Source organism: Myotis myotis, unplaced genomic scaffold (assembly GCF_014108235.1).
Source record: "Myotis myotis isolate mMyoMyo1 unplaced genomic scaffold, mMyoMyo1.p scaffold_m19_p_13, whole genome shotgun sequence".
Classification (NCBI taxonomy): Eukaryota; Metazoa; Chordata; class Mammalia; order Chiroptera; family Vespertilionidae; genus Myotis; species Myotis myotis.
In genome coordinates, this window is record NW_023416317.1 from 15,822,233 (window position 1) to 15,838,065 (window position 15,833).

The 15,833-nt window shown below is 46.4% G+C and overlaps 1 protein-coding gene across 6 annotated transcripts in view; it reads left to right on the forward strand.

The window, feature by feature from the left end:
• Nucleotides 1–13,425, forward strand: part of ERC2 (ELKS/RAB6-interacting/CAST family member 2) — an 880,873-nt gene extending 867,448 nt beyond the window's left edge. For all 6 annotated transcript variants that reach the window (XR_004971467.1, XR_004971468.1, XR_004971469.1 and 3 more), the window contains one exon: nucleotides 10,489–13,425. The gene's annotated coding sequence lies outside the window, so the exon portion shown is untranslated. The remainder of the gene's footprint in view (nucleotides 1–10,488) is intronic.
• The last annotated feature ends 2,408 nt before the right edge of the window (nucleotides 13,426–15,833 follow it).

Consider the following 15,833-nt stretch of genomic DNA (forward strand, 5'->3'; position numbering starts at 1 on the left):
CCTATCTGCCAGAAATAAATAGTTTAAAAAATGATTTTCAGATTGCTGACAATGATGACTGTGTTTATGGCAGTGAGGTTGCCTGCCTTCCCCGGCCATCATTGCCGGCGTGCACCCAGCATTTAGAAATTAAACAAAAACACATTGAACTTGCTGCATTAGCTGTTGCCACATCGGAACGCTAATGGGTTTAGTGACCACAACCGACCCAGGCCAGAGTGTGTCAACAGCCAAAGGACCGACCTCGCTGGCTGTTTGTACTCTGCCCAAGTTGTTACAACTTTAATTCTTTGCAGCTTAATTTTCCTGCTGTTTTGGCCTGTCGTTCTCCTCCCCCACCCCCAACCCCGCCATGTCTTAAAGAGCATAGCAGCCAGCCCAGCCTCCTTACAGCAAGGCCATGGCCCTCACGAGAGGTCCGCAGAGGCCGGCGCCTCAGCCTCTTGGTCTGATGACAGGGAGACCGGGGCTCCAGAAGGTGCACTTGAGTGTCCTCCCCCTCTGCCTGCAGCCTTCCTCAGCCCGTCACTGTTAACATTCGTTCTGGAAACGGCCCAAGGTGAAGCCGAGGGAAAGAGCCCCTTGACTTACCGCTCGCCTGGAAAAGTGGTCTTCCTGCCTCCCTTCCGTACAAGAAAGCAGCTGCCTGGCGTTTGCACCTTGCCCACGGTTTCTCTGCATGCCTCGCAGGCCGCCAGCCCTGCCTGCGAAGCCAGGCCAACTGCCTCCATTTCTAGGCAGCCCAGCCCAGCCCCGGGCTGCAGGACCTTGGTGGGGAAGAGGTTAAATTGCTCACCCGCCTGCCTGGCTGTGTGCTTTCCTGCCCACACTTGCTCCTGGCCTAAGGCAGTGCCTGTTGTTTGGGGAGGGGGGAAAGGGAGGTCTCGCCTGGACCCAGGTGGCCGACAGGCAAACCATGTTATTAAGAAGCAGGGATCGCAAAACCTTGATCTTCAAAAGAGACCCCTAATTAGTCCCTGGCCCAAGAGTAAATGGCATTCCACCCCAGCGAGGCGGGAAGGGCGCCTTCGAATCCTGGGGACTAATTGCCATTATTGGCTCTGGGAAGATCCTGTTGTAAACACTTGTCCTCCCAGTCACTTCTGGTCGGCAAACTGGAGATGTCAGGTTGTGCCTTCTGTCTCGAATTCTCCAAAACGCCCCGCCGGCTCCTTTTCCCAGGAGGGGCATCTCGTCCTTGCCCAGGAAGCTTTCTGAGCACCCGGCCACAGCGACGCCCTTGTCTGGCGCGCTCATCCTCACATTGAACGGTTTCCAGTGAAGGGAACTGAAATGGGTTTCATGTTATTCTCATTGGAATGTGAAAATGCTGTCTGGAAAATCAACTTTAATTTCAAGGCGGACAGGTTTGTCATGAAGCTAATGGGGCTTATGCTTCCAACCCCTCGAGTACACGGACTTTTCCCAAGACCAGGGCAAGGCCCTAACCATGGGTTCAAGGGGCCGTATACTTTCGAACCGTTTGAAGCAGCCAACTATTTCTGTACCCCTTTTCTAAAAGAGAGCCACCCCTCTTTTAGCAGAGCACCAGGGTGTGCTCTGCAGTGCGTGGCAAACTCCTCCAGGCCACGTGCAGGGTGGGAGGTGTTGTCTAAGTTTGACTAGAGAAGGTCTCTATCCTTGAACTAGAGAATGTTTTCAAGAGCGTGGGATCCAGAGACCCTGGATCCATCCCCTTCCAGGGCAGCCTGGATAATACACACCTCAGATGGCAGAAGAGGCCAGCCTAAGAGAGGCTCGGGGGCTGTGGGGATTTGGGCGGGAGGCTCCCAAACCACAGGGATTCTATTATCTGGACATTCTCAGGGCAAGAAGTATGTCTGATTGGGGCAGGAGGGGTAAGGAGAAAGCTGTGAGTCATTTCTGAATAGTCTTATGAAGTGTGAGTTTCCTGTTCCCCTTGAGGATCCCCTTTTAGCGAGCAGTTAGGGGCCCTGTGGTGACGTCAAATAGCCCCCTTTCTCCCAAAGCTGAGCTCAGAATCCTTGGGTCAGGAGCTGAGGAGTCACCATGACTCGGCAACAATTCCTTTGTGTGGACTCAGGGTGGGCCAGGAAGCTGGACGTTCCATATACCAGGCTTAGGATATTTGCTCATAGGAACCCATTGTCTCCGTGATGAAAGCAGATGGTTTTCCCTCTGCAGGTAACCTAATAACCTGACACAACAGATGAGGGCGCGGAGGGCCCGCCCGAGTGGGGTTCTCCCAGATGACTCGGGCATTTTCCCCTCTCTGGAGCGCGGGCGTTCTGTTTGTTGAATCAGCCCTGTCTCCCATGTCATTCGCTGCACCCCCCAAAGATTCCCAAAGCATTATTTTAACCTATACGTTTCACTGATTTGAGATGTTAGAAATTGTATGCCAAACTTTTGGTTATTTTAACTAGTTCAGAAAAGAAAGACTAACATCGGTTTTGACAACAAACAAAACCAGTTTTTGTTCTATCAGTTATGTTTAAAAGATTCCAATTTCAAACTAAACACAATGTGTGGTTATTCTGTCAGCGATTTATATAGCCACGAGGGCGCCACAGTTACACACTGCATACATCATTGTATTTTTAAAATGTACTTAATGAACATTTTTTTTTCTTTTCTAGTAACTACTTCATTGCCTTAAATGAATGCATTCCAATAGAATTTGTAACAAATGACCACTTTGTGTTTGCATTAATGCCAAACACGTTTAACAAATTTTTAACAAGGAACCCTGGCAAAATGCCAAACTCCTGGAGGGACACTGAAGGAATGCTATAAATTTAAACTAGATTTTACCTTTTCACTTAGCTCAGCAAGTGTCTTAGGTGTCTTGCTATCTCAGGATTGTGGCATTTCTATTTTATGTCAGATACGTTGTACATTTTTATTGTTTTTATTGCTTAGGTTGTACCTATTTCCACAGGACATTTAATTCTCTGCAGCCGTGTCTGAAATAATATGGTGGCAGCTTAGAAATTGAGCTTTATGTCTGCAAATTATTTATATCTTGTGCAGGTTGGTAGAGGCATATATGCAAATACACCTTATTAAAATATAATTATATTTAAAACAGCCCAGTCAACCAATTAAATGCAAAAAAAAATAAAATAGATTAGAACAGTGGTTCTCAACTGGGTGTGATTTTGTCCCACAGGGGATATTTGGCTATATTTGGAGACAGTTTTTAGTGTCATGATTGGGCAAGGGGTGATGCTACTGGCATCTAATGAACAGAGGCCAGGGATGCCGCTAAACATCCTATAATGCACCAGCATTCACAACAAAGAACTGTCCAGCCCCAAGTGTCCACAGGACCAAGACTGGGAAATCTGAGAGTAGGATGACAAAGACCTTTGGCTTGTGGGCAGTCTCTCAGGCTAAAGAAGCTGTTATTTTAAGAAAAAATTACAACTAAAAGCACATTTCATCTCAATCAATGTTTTCAAAGTTACATGGAATACCTAACGCTGATGTTGGGTGGCAGACTTCTGATTTTCACTTCTGCTGCCTCTGCCCTTGAAAAGAAAAGAGCCCGGTCCATAGTGGCCAAGCCTAACCTGTCTCCTGAGGTGCTGCCGGGGTGGCTGGTGGCCCAAGTTATGGGCAAGCCCAGCTGAGGTGTGCCAGGTGCAGCCCACTGGCGAAGGTCACCGCTGGGCAGGGGCACCATCTCCGAGGCAGGGCCCAGGGCAGGCAGGCGCTGCACACCCACAAGGGATAGTTTTAGGTGGGCAAGCACTTTCATTTCAGTAGCTATGCAATTATTAGAATGTCTAGTCGGCAAATGCTGGCACCATTATGGTATTAAGTAAATCTTTCTTAAAAAGGAAACTTCAGTTTTTGGAAAAGATATTTTAAAGAAAAATATTAATTAAATGTGGCAGGTGTTATGGAGAGCTTACAAAAGACCAAGGCTTCTTAAAAATGTACTTTTGTGAAAAGAACACGAAAGACCAAGGCTTTGAGAATCCTCATGGTAGAGAGAATGGGCTCTGGATGGAGGAGATGTGGGTTCAGTCAGATGCCAGGAAGGTGGGGATTTGACCCAAAGCAGTTCCCTTAAACTTCAGTTGCCGTATCTGCTTCAGACTAGCAACAAGGTTGGTGTCATCCAGCTGGTTTGAAATAATTCACGCAAAAGCACAGAGCGCCGTGGCAGACAGCATGCACTAAACGCTAGCCACGAATAACTCTGACCACAGTGGTGTCAAACATAAATCGCAAGGACACTCGGCAGTGTGCGCCCCCCTGATTTCCTTCATTTAAAATACTGTGGTGGCCCTGGCCTCCTAGCTCAGGTGGTTAGAGTGCCATCCAAATGCTCCAAGGTTGTGGGTTCCATCCCCCGTCAGGGCACATGGAAGGGTCACCCAAGGATTGCATAAATAAGCCGAAAAACAAATCGATGTTTCTCTCTCTCTCTCTCCCTCCCTCTCTCCCTCTCTCCCTCTCCCTCTCCCTCAAATCAATAGATAAAAATTTTAAAATCTATAAACAAATCGATGTTTCTCTCTCTCTCTCTCTCTCTCTCTCTCTCTCTCTCTCTCTCTCTCTCTCTCTCTCCCCCCCCCTCTCTCCCTCCCTCTCCCTCCCTCTCCCTCTTCCTCTCTCCCTCTCCCTCTCCCTCAAATCAATAGATAAAAATTTTAAAATCTATAAATTAATAAATAAAATACTGTGGGTAGTTGCACCAGCAGACCACAACCAAAGATGAAGTCTGGAGTCCCTCAGTTGCCCTCCCTCCAGCTCTCATCCAAACAGCAGTTTGCAATTCAGAGCCCGGGCTTGCTGGGCCGCCCCGCCCCCAAAGCACTGGGCTCTGAAGTGTTACATTTTATTGCCCTGTGGAGCTGTAGGAGGCCACTCGCAAGGTAAAATGCTGCTCTCCACTCATATTTTTGAATTATGGTTTCAAGGTGGTTGCTCCTATCAAGAAAATTAAATGATTTAACATAATTTGTTGCCACTTTGATCACAACAATAATAAATAAATCTTCATGAGGAAAATGGGAAACCCATTCCGGCCCGTTTTAAAAGATGTTAAGTAATAACACAGATGTAGTTGTAGTTGTTTTTTTTTTTAAGCAGAAACGACTCTATTGGGTTTTCCTGTGAGTGGAGTCACTTGGTGGAGCTGCTCTGCACAATGCCCGCTGCCCCAGCACGAGAGCGCGCCTCTTCAGACCCCTGCTAATTAGCCTATCCGGGGCTCGCTTTTATGTGGGCACCATGTGCAGGGTCGGGGCGTCCAGGCCGCGTTGAATGGGTGTCTGTTTTTGTACCCGGGGCACAGTGCACACATTTGGAAAGCACATGGAGCGTAATGGACATTAACCCAGATGTCAAAAATAGCCCGCGTTTTACTACTGTTATTAAACAGTTTCCCCTTTAACCCCTCCGTGTTTACCAAAGACCCCTTTCTCCCGGCCTGTTTCTGCAAATCACTACTGAATGGCCAGGAGAAGAAAGCCATAATCGGGCAGGTGTCTTTATTCCAAAGAAAAACAGTCTGAAGGCATATTTGTGAGACACCACACATTTATAGCCTGCTCTCCTGGGGGCGCTGGTCCCGGGGGTGGAATCTCACTGCTCTGCTCAGCTCACCCCCACACGCACCCCCACACCCACATGCAACCCTACACCCACATGCCCCCTCACCCCCACACGCACCCCACCCCCCACACATACCCCCACCCGGAACACCAACTGCAGGGCTCCCTTCCGAAGAACCAAGTCAGGCTTTTTCACAATGGAAATAGCTTTCTATTTTCCTGTGACACCAGTTACACATTCTTTGGTTTAAAATAGCCAAACAGTGCAACAACAACAATAACAATGTAAAGAAGAACATTTAAAAAACACCACCCAGAGACCACTATTAACAATACCCTGCTACCTACACTTGCAAGTGTTTATGTGTGTGTTGATGCAAAAGCAAGATTGAATTATACAAGTAGAATTGTAATCTGCTCTTTTCACTGAAATAAAGGTGGCTTTCTCTCCATATAATGAAATAGATATCTACCTCATAATTGTCATGTGGTCGCTGAGTAAATCCTAAGCATCTCTATCACAGCTCTCTCTTCATTTCCTTCAAGTCACAAATTTTTGAAATCCTCGTGCTTTTATTTATCTGTGCATCTATTTGTTGTCTATCTTCCTCCCGAAAATACAGGCTCCATGGGGGCAGAGATTTCGTCTTTTTTACCATTATATCCCTGGCACCACGCGCATTGTCTGATACAGTGAAGAGCTATGTTAGCTTTTTACTGCTGCATAACAAAATCACCATAAAATCAGTGGCTTAAAAGAACGTCCATGGATTATCTGACAGTCCTGTTGGTCAGAAGACCAGCCAGGCTCCCCTGGTTGTCTCCATCGTCTCATAAGGTGAAAGTCAAGGTGTTGGCCAGGTGGACTTGAACCTGGAGGCTCCAGGAAAGCACCCGCCTCCACGCCCATTCAGGTTGTTGGCAGAACTCAGTTCCTTGTGGTGGTGGGACTGAGGTCCTGTTTTCTCCCTGGCTATGGGCTGGGGGCTGCCCTCGGCTCCTGCAGTACACGCTCCAGTTCTTGCCTTGTGGCTCCCTCCATCTCAGCACAGCAAGTCCCTCCAGGAAAGTCTCTGACTTTGCCTTCTGCTACCAACGAGAGAAATGTCTCTGCTATTACATGGCTCCTGTGATTAAACAGTTCCCCCTCTAACCCCTCCGTGTTTACCAAAGACCCTTCCTCCCAGCATGTTTCTGCAAATCACTCCTGAATGGCCAGGAGAAGAAAGCCATAATCGGGCAGGTCACCTCTCTTTTGATTAGACAAGTGATTAGTAGCCTTAATTACATTTGTCAGGTGGCATGATCCTGGTATGGGATGTTCACAGTCCGGATGCCAGGGAAAGAGCAGGAAGTCTTTGGCCAGGAGGTGATGTGAGGATTCTGCCCTCTCTAGGTGCTCTCTGATACGTGGGGAAGAGGGAATCAGCTCGTTCCGGTCCATGAACTGTGCGAGGCACAGGGGACCCTAACTGAGCGAGGCTGGCCTGCCCTGGCCCTTGTCAAGCCCAGACCAGTGTTGTCAATAGAAATATAATGCAAGCCACGTCTGAGCCACAGAACAACAGCCACATGAACAAGAGTAAAAAGGGGTACAATTAATTATAATGACATATTTACTTTGATCCAGTATATCCAAAATGCCATTTAACACAAAATTGACACAAAAAATGACCTTCAGACTAAAGCTAAAATTTAATTTGTTGATTTATATTCATTCAAAATCAATATGAAAAACTAATTTCCTATTGAATCTTCAAAACCCTGTGTGATCTTACACTTACAGCACATCTCCATGTGGACTAGCCATGTGCCAAGGGTGGAGTTGCTGCCTGTGGCCAGTGGCTGTCATGTTGGTCAATAAAAACCTGGACAAGTCACCAAAAGGGGACAGTGCAGTATGTGCGAGACTTCCCGAGCGGCATCCTACACTCACGAGGGTCAGGAAAGGCCTCCAAGGAAGACGCGACATCTAAACTGAGATGGACGCAAAAGTAGGAGTGGGTCGGGTCAAGGGGTGGTGTCAATGCATGTCAGACAGAAAGGAAAGATTGTGAGGTTGGAGAAAGGGAAGCGTTAGGCCTGCAGATGCAGGTTCAGCAGAGGTGGGACATGGAGGTGGCGCTGGAGAGAGAGGGGCCAGGTGGCCCTGGGCTGCATGGTCCAAGTCCACCCTCCATCCTCCATCCTGAGGCAACGGGATTGGAAATGAGGGCGGTAAACCTGGGATGAGGATGAAGTCGGTGCCATCCTGGAAATAGCACCGCTGGCTGCACCGAGGAGAATGCAGAGTTGGGCGCTGCAGAAGAGGATGCGTGGGGACAGGTTGGGCCTGTGTGGCCCTCCAGGTGAGGGAGGTCCGGCCAGAGCTTGCCTCACAGTGGGTGGCTGCCCAGCTCACCTCCTTTTAACATTTTTTTAAAGCATATGCAAGTTTGTCCCTCAACCAAGGATCATCTGCATGTCTCGCTGCTGGCGACATCACTGGAGCTTTTTTTCTCAAATCCATTAGGCCTCCTGGCGAACGGGTTGTCTGATTGAAGGAGGGGCAACTCTGTTGGAGACTCCTCTTTTCTGCAGCACAAGCCGCACCCCAAACACTGCACCGCCGTTGCAAGGCACTGTGTCTTGCCTTGTGACCTGTTACCCAGCTGGACATCTTTCTCTCAACTGAATAAATGATTGTTCTTTGCTACTTTATCTTGGAAAAACATCAAGGACATCAGACATTCACTGTAATTATTTTTTACTCATTTTCCCGTCAGTTAAATACGACCGGTGCATTTTCGTACTACTTCGGGTTTCTCTTTACCTCTTAATCACCTGTCCTTTTAATGTATTGGTCAGCCTTTTAAAAGGATGATTAAGAAATGCTTAATGCACAAAAGAATTAGAGCTATGCACAGCTCATGGAGCAGAAAGCGTGCTCTGACTTACAATGTTCATACGGAGTTTGCAGAGACTTTATGTGCCAGAATGAGTAATATGATCTGCTGTAGGAACTCCCTAGCTTTCTGGCTCTGCAAAAGTCATTTTTTTTTCTCTGATTCAAGTTTCTTAACCAGAAGGGTTACACCAAACTCCTCAGAGTCTGAATGAGCAGAGTTCATCCAAGCCACATACTTCATTAGCACCGTTTAATGCTGGCTTGGGATAGCGGCCTACCTGGGCGGACACGGGCATCTTTGGTGAGCTCATTAGTCAGTGTGGCCTGAGAAGCGCTGCGCATCCACCACCAAATCAGACAGCTCAGGCTGCGTATAAAGAATGGCTCACACGTGTGTGAGTGTGTGCGCCTGTTTGATCTTTCCCCGCCCCGCCATATTCCCCAGATAGCTGCACTATTGCCATATGCCCGGAAACTCCCGAAGTATTCAAAGGCCATATGTGAATGATAATGAGGCAGGCACACAAAGCTGAGCATCAGCGGGGAAGAAAGCCATCATCTGAAGGGTCCATGTGGGATGGTCCTCTCCTCTCCCCGCTGCGCTGCTTCTTCCCCAGCTGCAGTGTATCCCACACTCAGGGCTTCTCCTGTGGACAGTGAGAAAAGTTAAGGTTCTCTGGATCCCTGCTCCCAGGGCATGAGCGGTGCCAATGCATGGTGGCCGGTGGTATTAGGGCTGGGTTTAAGCTTACACACAGGCCTTGAGATGTGGGGATGAAAGCCAACTGTGCCACATTCTGCTCTATTTAAGGAGATGTCAATATGCTTTTTAAGAAATATTTTTTTTATTGATTTCAGAAAGTAAGGGAAAGGGAGAGACAAAATCATTGATTGGCTGCCTCCTGCACACCTCACACTGGGGATCGATTCCACAACCTGGGCATGTACCCTGAGTGGGGATCAAACCGTGACCTCCTGGTTCATAGGTCAACACTCAACCACTGAGCCACGCCGGCCAGGCTCAATATTCTTCTCTAAAATATATTTTTATTGTGGTAAAATATACATAAAATTTACCATTTTAACCAATTGAAAGTAAGCAATTCAGTAGCATTAAGTACATATGCCGAGTTGTACAACCAACGCTACCATCCCTCTCCAGCACTTGCTTATGACCCCAAACAGAAAACCTGTACCCACTCAGCAACAGCCCCTCCTGCCCCTCCCCTGGAGCCCCTGGGGCCCTCTCATCTATTTTCTGCATCTGTGACTTTGTCTCTTCCAGATAGTTCATGTAAGTAGAATCATACAGTATCTGTCCTTTGGTGCTGGCTTATTTCACTTAGCATGTGTTCAGGGTTCATCCATGTTGTAGCATGTGCCAGAACTTCTTTTCCTCTTAGGGCTGAATGATATTGCATATTACCACTTTCTGTGTAGCCATTCACCTGTTGACGGGCACTGGAAGTTGTTTCCACCTTCTGTGAATAATGCTGCTATGAACATTGGTGTATCGGTTCCGGGTCTATCCCTCGATGCGGAATCTCTGAGTCCCGTGTTCTTTTAAATGGTTGCACATGGTTTGTAAGTGAATATTACATTTTCTGGGGTCTTGACCATCTTTAACTCTCTAATCTCTATAAAGTCTCATTAAAAAAAAAATAACCAAAAAACCATACTCATTGTAGACATGTGTAGAGAGAGAAAAATTGGCACATAATTTGATCACATTGAAATAATCACTGGAACGTTTCCTTTCCATTTCTTTTTGCACATCAGGAGATATCTGAGACCTCCATGCGATGTATATAGAAAGGGGCTCCTTCTCAGATGTGTTTGCAGGACATCATTTAACTTTCTGTTCACTTTATCCTTCCTATATGCTTCCTCCTCATTGCTAACCCCTCTCCTCACCAATCGCAACCAACCCCAACCCTAGAGAGTGGAGGAGGGTGGGTGCAGGGGTGGAGGTGGGGAGCCCCAGGCAGGATGGTCTCCAATATCACCGCCAGCCCCTGGGATGCTAAGTGATGTGCTTTCTTGTTGCAGCTATCAGAAGGGCTGACGAAAGGGAAATCGCAGCTCCGCAGCAATATTCTGATAATCCATTGCCGTGCGGCTCACGCCCCCGTCCATCACCATGTGGAATGCTCATCAGGACTGAAAAGGAGTCTCCCTTCCATTACTGAGCACGGTTCCGTTCTACCTGATCTTCCCTTCACCATCCCATGGCGTTTCATGTGTTGGAAAGGAAAAATGTGGCAGAGGAGGAAAAGGGTAGATCCTCCATTTTATTTTATTTTATTTTATTTTTTTGGTCAGGATTTGGGCATTAAAAATGTGACCATCTCTTCTGAATATCAATATTTGATAACATTTTATTTGCTACATCAACATCATTGGATGAATTTCAGCTCTGTGGGATTTTAACTGTGGATGCAGCTTCCGTTGGACAATAAGCTTCATCTCCAGCTTTTCTGCTTGTTCAATCTGAGAGGTCGTTCCGGATGCATTAGATTATCAAAAAGGATGAGTTCTGTGAGTGAGTGGTGTTGGCAGTGTTTGTATATCAAGATGCATGGAGTGTTTGACAAAGAAACCAAAACACCAAAAAATGGCGAGCCTTTACCCTCCTCTATTTCTTTAATCCGCTGTTCAAAGAACCACATTTTGATGGTGTAACCAGTAGTTACCTCTGGGCCAGGTTGGAAATGAAATCAATTTTTTAAACCACTAATACTTGCCAAGAAATCGCCTTATGAGAATGTGGTGTGTGTCTCTGACAATGCATGGCACATCTGAATTGGTCATTCATGATCTTATCTGCCCTGTCTCTGTACTGGAGAGTGGCAAAAGCCTGAGGCACCTGCACATTCCTATGCCGTGTTCCCCGCATCCCGTGGCCGGGGTGTGGCCGAGCCTCAGGCTCTTACTATTCCCGTACAGGAGGGTCTCCATGAAGAAGCTGGGACTCATTCACATTTCAAGATCCAAATGCTGTGCAAACAGTGTAAGCTTAGATCTTCTGTAAATGAAGGGTCATTTCTCAACTTTTCAAAAAAAAAAAAGTCTCCAACATGGATTCCAAAGCATTTTCAGCATCAAACATGAGAACATTGATGAATGAGAAATAATCACAAAAGCTGTGTATCTGTATATAGCTCTACACAACATGTTTTTGGGTACAGTCATTATTTAAAGCACATGCCAGGGAAAGAGACCAAATTTTGAGGTCTTTTACATACAGTGACATGGTACTAAGGAGAATTAAGCTCCTACTGTTTCCTCTGAAGATAAAAAAATAATTAAAGTGTTATAACTTCATGAAACTCATGACCAAGTCTGGCAAACATGTGCAGCTCTTGTATTGATCCTTTTTTTTTGTCAATGGAAGAAACCCTTCCACGTGTATGCAAGTGGAAGATTAAAATCTGCATTTTTAAAGGACAAACAGTGAATTTAAGCATGAGTGGCCTTAATAAATATAGTTGTCTTTCTTTGCTGCTGTGAAAAGGATTCTAAACAGATGTTCCTGAATCTTGCATTGAATTTAGTTGTTATTACCTTTTCAAATGTTGGTGCAACTAACTGGACCTCTCCCGTGAGCCATAGAGATATTTAAAAGACAGGCACCCTGTTTGTCAGGAAAGATGAAACTGGGTTGCACTGTTCCTTCTCGGTGCATTAGGAGTCATAGATTCAAGCAGGTTTCTTGCTTCTGGCTTTGTCCTTGTAAGTATAGTGAGCTCTGTAAAGCTTCCGTGTTGCATAAACCATCCAAATACATTCATGTTTAAAAAGTCTGTCCTTTATCAAAGGGATGTAGGTCTTGATTTGAAAAGTGAGCAGAGTTCTTCGCAAGTGTATTCAGCACGTCACGTGCTCACACAATGTTGCACTGAGAGCCCAGGCCACAAACGTGCCCCCATGAACAGTGCGGATGTCCTCACCCAGGAGGTCCTCACTGTCTCCTACAGCCAAGTCCCGACCTGAACTCTGCGACTGAAAACTTGAAGAAGGAAGCAGGAAACCCACGACGGAAAATGGGGTCCTTGAAACAGAAAAAGCAACCAAATGCGTAGCGATAGCGCTAAGTATGTGCCAATTTTATCACCGCTATTGTTTGGGGGATCATTTTTTGCCCCACTTTTGTTAATTAAAAATATTAGTGATCCTATATTGATGGGGGCATATCATTTAGTCCCTGAACATTTTAATTTTTCTAACATAGCATCCTTCCCCATTTCTTGTAATATTCCTGATGTTTGGGGGTTAACAAAAAAATCTCCCTTTTCACATATTAAAAATAGTCTCTGGGTTTACAACAAACACTGTGATGTTGGGAAGCTCTTTCCTTTGCACGAACTCTAGCAGGTCCCCCTCTCATTCTAATGACGTTGGGAAAAAGAGAAGTTGAGGCTACCATTTGGGAGAAGTTGGTCTTGCTTTGCGCAAAAGCAGACTTGTCCTTGATGCCCAATTTGATTTCCATGTACAGTCTCAATTTTGTATTTAATGATTTTTGTGTATCCAGTATGCACGTGAACAGCGTGTCAACTTTCATTTGGAAGTGGGGTTCAATTTACTTTTTAAACAGTGTTTATGACGAGACCTCCAAAGTGTTGACATAAGTTCTATCTGAGAAGTTTTTGTGTCGAGTGGCGTTTGAATGCTGCCAGGGGTCAGTGTATCTGCTTCCCAGAGACCCTCGTTCGATAGTGCTTCTTGTAATATTTCCTCAAGTGAGTGGCATGTGGGTTGTGATATTGACCATGTGATTATGGACTTCGATATGAAATAAATAAATCAGTAAAACTAAGGAACCCTCCGAAACTCCCAGTGGGCATGTATTAGCCAGTCATTGTAACCTCGTGTCTAGTAGAAGTACAACGTACAAGGTCTGTACAGTTCATAAATTTGTTACCATGTGTATGAGAAGTACTTTGTGCTGATCGCCTTATTTATATTCATCAAATAAACTTTGTTTCTTTCTGAAGTGAGCTCATTCCATCTCTAATAAATGCTCCAGTGGTGGTGGTTTCTCATTTTCTTGGGTCCCCATTTGAAGAACCTATGGACTTGAAGAAAAATTTTAAAAAAGGAAAAGAGGAGTTATGAACAGCCAAGGCGTAAATTTCCCTTTCATGCATAGCTGGATCTAGAGGTTCTTATTAAAAAATGGAGTCATTGGCGGTATCTCCTGTCTTCCTTCCCTCCCTCTTCCCTCTTTGCCTGTCTCTCTCTCAGTGCTTCCCTTTCACCTCTCTCCCTCTGTCCCTCTCTTTCTCCATTCCTCCTTTTCTCCCTGTGTCCTCAGCACTTTCCATGGCCTTGACGCCACTCTCTGCTAGGTTCTCTTCACTTGGCGGCAAAGTTGACTCCCAACAGCTTTGGATTTTAGAGGAGACCCCCTCTCTCCCCCAAATCCCTATCAGCCCCCTAAAGAGACTCTCACTGGCTCATTTGGATCATGCATCCAATTACCTTATTAAGGGAGTTGGGAGGGTGAGGCCTAGTGATTGACAGGCCTCATGGATGTGGGAGGGGCAGTTTCCAAAGAGGGGAAGTGGGCTGTCTTCTAGGACAGAAGGACAAGGACGCTGGGCGGGCAGAAGCAATGGCTAGTCCCGCCACACAGATTTGATTTGGGTGCACCCGAGGTCTGACCTTGCAAATCGACCTTGACTGCTCCTAGTATCTATGAACTGCTGTTGCAAAAGACTGGAGAGACATTCTAATTCTTGGAATTGCTAGTCCATATGAATATCCTACTACGAATAAGTACATATGGACAAACATGACTGAAAGTGAGCATTTGCTAGGAGCCAGGCCACGGCACTGAGGACTAATGTGCATCAGCTCGTTTATTCCAGACAACAGTCCCAGGAGGTGGGCACTGCCACACCCCACGTTTGACAGTGAGGGGAGTGGGGACTGCAGAGATGACCAGCAACAGCGGTGTTTATAGAGGACGTCCATGCTACACGTTGCGGTAAGTGCTGTGCTTACATGAACTCATTTACCCTCAAAGTAACCCCAGGAGGTAGGAACTGTTATTATTCCCACAGACAAGGAAGAGGGGGGTCCAGGGAGCTTACATGTCTCACCAAGTCCCCCTAGATCAGCGGTTCTCAACCTGTGGGTCGCCAACCTGTGGGTTGCGACCCCTTTGGGGGTCGAACGACCCTTTCACAGGGGTCGCTTAAGACCATCGGAAAACACATATATAATCACATATTGTTTTTGTGATTAATCACTATGCTTTAATTATGTTCAATTTGTAACAATGAAAATACATCCTGCATATCAGATATTTACATTACGATTCATAACAGTAGCAAAATTACAGTTATGAAGTAGCAACGAAAATAATTTTATGGTTGGGGGTCACCACAACATGAGGAACTGCATTAAAGGGTCGCGGCATTAGGAAGGTTGAGAACCACTGCCCTAGATGGTCCATGGTGGAGTCAGGTTTTGGACCTAGAGCTCAGCAAGCTCCTCCGCTTCGGGGATGCATCGGGCCCGAGTTCAGATGGGAGGGGACGTATGGGGCTGGGGTTCAGGTCCCACGGGCACCCACCCAGCAAGGCTTCCCTGAAGTAGGTTTGGTCTCTAACACACCTATAGAGCTCACAGGGGCTAAAGGAATTGGTTGCTTCAGCAATAACAGCTGACCCATATTATGGGAGAATGGCCAGGGATCCCAAAGAAATGAAGCCAGCTGTGAAAGAGAGTCCCAACAAAGCTGTACGTGGATTTAAACTTGCTATCCATGCGTCCCTCTGGTTTCTTCTGAGCCCTGGGCAGTAGCACCTCTGACCTCCTAGCATCCTTGGGTTTGCAGGGTGGAGCAGCTGGGACAAGAGACTGGACAGGTGGCCCCAGGTGGGAGAGGGCTTGAGTGCCCTGCTGAGGGGTGTGGGCGGAATGCTGTTGGCCACAGGTTCCCATCGTCAGTCATTAGAATACCACTTTCCTGTTTTTTTTATGTCTGAAGACAGTATGTCGTTGTAGGTAAGTAATTTTAAGAAACGAAACAGGCTCACATTTTTATTTTAATAAGTTTACTTTATGTAAAGAAATCCCAGTATCAGAAAGGAGAAAGTAGGGTCATTTTCAGTGCACAGACAGCACCAAATAGGAGAACAATAAAACGAGGACAAAGTTCGGAGCCTGACGCTTTCTCTTTGCTCCAAGGGAGGCTGGCAATGGTTAGAGGAGTGTTTCCAGGGCTAAACGGGGACTCCCTCGTTCTTACTGAATCAGGACTCAGAAGTGCTCGCTGAAGGAACATTTAACCACGGGGTTCAGGGTTGTTTAAGACTCTGTACGTGAACTACCTAAAATCATTGCAAGGACCCACTGGGGTCTCTGAATTTTAGGAGAGCCTC